This window comes from Cyprinodon variegatus, unplaced genomic scaffold, assembly GCF_000732505.1.
Source record: "Cyprinodon variegatus isolate N-32 unplaced genomic scaffold, C_variegatus-1.0 Scaffold166, whole genome shotgun sequence".
NCBI lineage: Eukaryota > Metazoa > Chordata > Actinopteri > Cyprinodontiformes > Cyprinodontidae > Cyprinodon > Cyprinodon variegatus.
In genome coordinates, this window is record NW_015150619.1 from 1,286,471 (window position 1) to 1,292,470 (window position 6,000).

The following is a 6,000-nucleotide window of genomic DNA, read 5'->3' on the forward strand; positions in this document are numbered from 1 at the left end:
ATTTGAACTGCTCATTTAATGGTTATACAGCTCAGGCAAACCATGGTTAGACATTTGTTTTACTAAGGATAACATGCTGTGGGTTGAATTTCACAGATGTAAAGTTTTCCCACATAAAGGCCTGAACACACCAGGCATGTTTAAGTGTCAGATCCATTAAAAAATCAGAGTGTATGAGGTTGGGCCCATTGAAAATTCATAGGACTAATCAGTGCGCAAATAGACCCCTGTCTAGTTTTGTTGGACCTTCACAGCATTTTGGAAGTTATGTCATGAGTCAGACAGAAAAAGAGATACAGAGGGAAAGAACAACACAGGGTTTGTATTTAGGGCAAACACAAAGTAGAACTTCTACATCACAAAATAAATAGCCAGGTTTTCCCTGTTTGTAAACACATGACAAACTGGTCATATTTGGACATAAAGAATTAATAAAACATTTTCATAAACAGTGTACCTTAAAGTTAATAGGAGCCCAGGATTTGCAGAAAACAGATAAGGTAAAATAGCAACCCTCCTTGAGCTAAAAAAACCCACCTATGTGGTAAAATAAGGATGCTTATTGGGGTCAATACAGGATATGCTTGGGTTATCCTATATTTATGAAATTGTATAAAAAGATGTTAGGCAAACTTCACGAAAAGCATTTTGACCTTTTTTCTACACTCAGTTATAAACTCTTCAAGTGTCTTTATTGTAGCTGTGTTTTCTTCTTTAAACAGTTTCCCATTAAATTAAATATTTTACCCCTACTATTTTAAAAGTACAGGTATGTTATGAAATGGGGAATGGGGAACTGAACCAGTTAAAAACGGGACACCAGGACAGAGGTGAAAAATGTGGCACAGTCTGACAGATTGGAACATCCATCACACCAGGAGGAGGCTCTTTATTCGCACAGCAACTGAAGTGATGGGAAAAAAAAGGATATCCGAGCTTACAGAGTTTAATGCAAATAGTGTGACCCAGCCTTAAGGAAGGGAGGACTCTTTATAATTGGCTAACTTTAAAATGCCTTTAACTCATCGCCTTTATAATTTCGCAGCGCAACCATGTTGAGCTAAAGTCTAAACTTGATTGGTTGAAAAAGCCTGGTTGACATATTCTGGGCAAAAGTGCAATTTTTGACGAAGCTTATACCCATTAAGGATCCCTGACCTGACTGAGTCAGAAGCAGGATTAAAATCCCAATATGTTTCCCTTGTAAACTACGCTGTAGTTGGTTTATTTTTGAGTAGTGTTGATGAAAAACGCAATTTTTCTTTTTCTACACTTCAAAAACGATCTAGAAATGAGTAAAAGTTTCTTAAATTAAGTGTATTTACCCTTAATTTCATTTGGTAAATAAGATGATCTGCCAATGGAATTAGTATAATAACTCTTAAAATAAGATAATTAGAAAATATGCACTTGAAATAAAAGACTGCAATTATTTTTCTTATTTTAAATTTAAATTGTCTTGTTCCATTGGCAAAGTTTCTCACTTACCTCCTCAATTCAAGACAAAATGCACTTATTTTAAGAAAAAATGACATATTAAGATTTCGATTTTTTTGCAGTGTACCGGTAGTTTTTGCTTCCAGTTCCTAGAGTTTACTTTTGCTTACTTTATTTCTAAGTCTGTGTCTTCAGCGCTTAAATTGTGCTGTGCTTTATTACTGTTTTATTAAAAAATCTGGTTCCTAAGTCCCAAAGAAAGAACCTCTAAAGGTGCTAGAAAAGAGGCCCCCACTGCACCAATCCACCAATAACTTCCATGAAACAAACCAGGAAGGCACTGATGATTATGCTGTAACTTTGTAGTTTTGAAATAGTAGGGAAGTTCAGGAAAGGAGAAATTTTGCTGTACCTCTGTAACTAACAATTAAAAAAGAAAAATTGGAGAGCAGAAATTTTTGATGTTTTTAATCCAACAATAAAAAATGTCCCCTCTCCAATTAAAAGCAGTCATGTTCAGTTCATGTATTGATTTTTGTCGTGATTATTTTTTTCTTTTATACTTTTAAAGCATTTTAATATTTTAATTTTTTTTTTAAGCAAGACTTCCAACCACCTGTGTGTTTTTGGTAGCGGCGTTTCCGTGCCCTTCCCTCCTCCAACAGAACCACTCTGACCATCGTTCAGAATCTCTGAAAACCTTTCAAGCCTTTTCCCTCTTCTCTCTAACCTCAAGGCAATTTGGGGATGGCTTTTTAAATGATCCGCTCATTATCGGTAGTAGAGTCTCTCTTTTTTTTTCAAACTTGTCTGCTGGCTCTCCTGCTTCCTGTCCTCACTCTCTCCTCTTTACTCCATTTTTAAGGGGGCTTTTTCTGCCCCCCTCCCCACCTCCCTCTCCTCCTTTCAGAATGGCTTTTTGATCCGTTTGTTTGTGCTCATCAAGTGGAATGTAGCAAAGTCCCTGAGAGCATTTTTTTCTCTCGTTTTTTTTATTTTTTTACTTTTTTATTTAGAAAGCTATTGAGTATAAGTTGATGTGGATGAGTGGGAGCTACCGCCGCCTCCCACCCGTGCACACAAACACACTAGTGCACACTCACCTGACTCTGGCCTTGATGACTATAATGTGTTTCATTACAGGAGAAGGAACAGAGACAAGCATGGAGGTTGAATTCAGCCAGAGTCACATCCCATCTGTAGACACAATAGTAAAAGATTCACATTTTATGTGTTTATTTTAGTAAACCATGAAACAAAATATTGAATGTAAAACCACAAGCTGAATTGTGTGTAATGTGTCCTCTGGCAGGCTTGGCTGGCTCTGTTGGCAGCTTTAAGTTATCCTCCTCTATCTATTCAGCCTCTCCACCTGTAATACCCATTAAACCTCTCCATCTGGATATGCAGGAGGCTAAGTTCAGTCACCAACTTATTAGCTGAGTAACTGGAGAGAGTCGAGGTCAGTCTGGAGGCTGGCAGAAAGCACACACACACACATAAAATTTCACAGCAATGCTTACACATGAGCTTATAGCGATGCGTAGCTAATTGAAGGGGTCTGCTCTGTTGACGAAAGCACTCAACTTATCGCTGATTAGGTCAAGCTGGGTGGAACCACAAGGCGAACAGAGCCGAAGGAAAACAGGCTTTGGGATGCATAAGACGACAGAAGTGGTTTGTGTTGGTGGAGAGTCCTTCCGATAAACGCTGGCAGTCTCTTGCGGCAGTGTTTACCCTGGCTATAATTGGACCACATTAACCGCTGTAGGAGCTGTGCTGAATTAACACCTGCTTCTCTATGCAAGCATATCTTTTCTGTTCTGTTGTCTGCATATGACTTTGTTAGTTAGGTAATCAGTGAGGCTGTTAACCTGTCTGAAACAAAGACTCTTCACAGGCCCCCCAAAATCCTCAGGATTTAGTCACCATTTAAGAATCTAGCTGTATTTTATTTTATTTATTTCTGTTTTTTTTTTGTTTGTTTGTTTTTTATCTCACTGGACTTCTTTGGTGCACTATTGTCCTTGGATGGATTAAAACAAAATATTTATAAAGGATTAAAAAAAACTTGCAAGAAAAACTCAATAGCCAGACGAGGATAAAAACAAAAAAGCAAACCTCTATAGATAAATCAGACCCTGATATAGTTAGGAGATTTAATCCTTTAAGATGCAAATGAGGAGGCCAAATCAAATCAATGTTTTTCTTAGGGTAAAAAAGTGAAAAAAAAATGATCTTAAACCAATGATCCTGACTGATTGCATCTGTTATCAACTACTACTGCTGCAACTACTGGGCAGCTAAGTTGCAGATACCATAAGTTGGATAATCAAGGATGTTCCCCTAGATTAGCACTGTAAATGTGCAAAGTGTGCATGATTTAGCTTTGGAGTGACTTTATTCAGCACTTCATGAACATTTCTGAACAGGCTACTAATGTTATGGATGCATTGTATGATTTAGCAAATATATTTCTCAGAGACTATGCTTCTATGTTACCTGTACAGGGGTGTTATCCATGCTTATGTTAGAAAGTGAAATGAATTAGTAGGTTTATTCTTACCTCTTGTTTTTATGCGGCACTGATACATGTAGGATTCCTGTCTCTTTATAATTGTATTTGGTTTTTTTATTCAGGATCTTTTATATTTTCAGCCTGATTCTGAAAACATAAATGGAAGAAAAAAACCTCAAGCAGATCGATTTTAGATCTTCTTCACATAAAGTAAGTTGAACTGTGCCTTTGCACAAGGTATTCTGACACACAATTCATGTCACACAATAATTTTTTTTAATAAATACTAGAGTAATTTTAAAGATTAAATAAATTTCAATTTACCAAAGAAGACTCAACATTAGAAAAAGGATTAGAGGAGGAAATGGCTTGGCTCTACTGTGAGTTGTGGTAAATAAAGTCGCTGTTTTAGAGAAATAAATATCAGCCACTGGGCCTTTACCTTCATCTATACTGGATCTCCTCAATAATCTGACAGCTTTCCAAATGCGCAGCCTTTCGTATCCTGCTATTTTGTTCTGTTCCACTTCTTGATAAAAGAAAGGGAAAAGTTCAGCTTTTTGCATTTTATCACAAGCTGAAAAATAAAAAAAAACTTTGATTTTTTCCCCAACTCTGAGTCAGTCTGACTTCCTTTAAATCTTGTGAACCCATCTCTCTGTCTGCCTTCTCACCTTTTTGTTTCCATCTTTCCATTATTTTCCTCCCCTCTCACTCTTGCACTCCTAATCACCCCACTTTGGCCTATGTGGTGGTGGTCGCCAGGGAAACAGCTCTAGCTTGGTGACCCATGTTCCGGTGGGGCCAGCGGGCCATTAGGGGCCAGTCAACGAGCCTCTCTTCCTTCCACAAGTGGTGCTGGCTGGATGGAGTGGGCCCTCGTCTCTGCTTTTGGAGGTCAATGAGGCCGCAGCCCGGCACTCTGCCACTGACTCTTAGCCCCCCAGAAAAGCAGCGCAAAAATTTGGCTTTTAAATAAAGTTGAATTCCACCGCTCACAGACACGACTATGGTCATAAGCGCCCAGTTTAGGTTCATCATCCTGGATGAAACTGTAAACAATTGCTGAACAAAGATAGTCAAATGCATTTTCTCCACAAAGTGCTATTTACTTTATGTATTTAATATCTAGCGATTTACCTATTTAAACCTTAATTTATGTTATTGGTTTTTAATGTAACAGACAACACATTATATCACAATTCTGGAGTGGAAGAAGAAGATAATTGGCTTTGCATAGTGCATTGTTCTTTTAAAATAAAAAAAGTGTGGTTTTCATTTAAATTTAGCCCCCTTTACTTATTATTATTATTAAACAATATCCAGAAAAATACCTTAAGGACCGCTGTTCAGTTGGACCATCCTAAAATGGGAGCAGCATGGCATGACTCCCAGATCACCAATACCTGGTTGTCCATCTAACCAGACTTGTTGTGCAAGTAGAGCATTTTTCATGGTAACTCTGGAGGAGCTGCAGAGATCAACTCAGTGGTGGAATCTCTCTACAGGACCAGGATTACTCTGTTACTCTATCAATCTGTCCTTTATGGCAGATTGGCAAAAACAAAGCTGTTATTGTAAAAAAAAAAAAAAACTCATAGGAATTCTGTTTACAGTTTGCCACGAACCGTGAAGGGAGCACATCAATCATGCGGAGCGGGTTTCTTTGATCAGATGCAACCAAAACTCAACCATCTGGCCTTTAGCAAGCAATAATTCAATGCTTTGTATTGGGCTATCTCATAATATGTCAACAAAACACGTAGAGGTATGTGGCTAACATGGCAAAATGATGGATGCAAACTTCTGGTATCCAATCTTGAATTACGTCTATAATTTATCATATGTGTGAAAACACTGTGTTTCTTGGAATAATGTCTTTACTTGCAATGCTTGTGTTTCTTTATGTAATGCAGTCAAACAAACATAAATAAACCAAAATTATTTAAACTAAACAGCTGGATTTGAAATAGCGGTTTTGGATCAGCCATTCCTTTCTTTGCAGCCTTCTGTGTCAGCCTACAGGGTGGCATGCACCTGTTCCA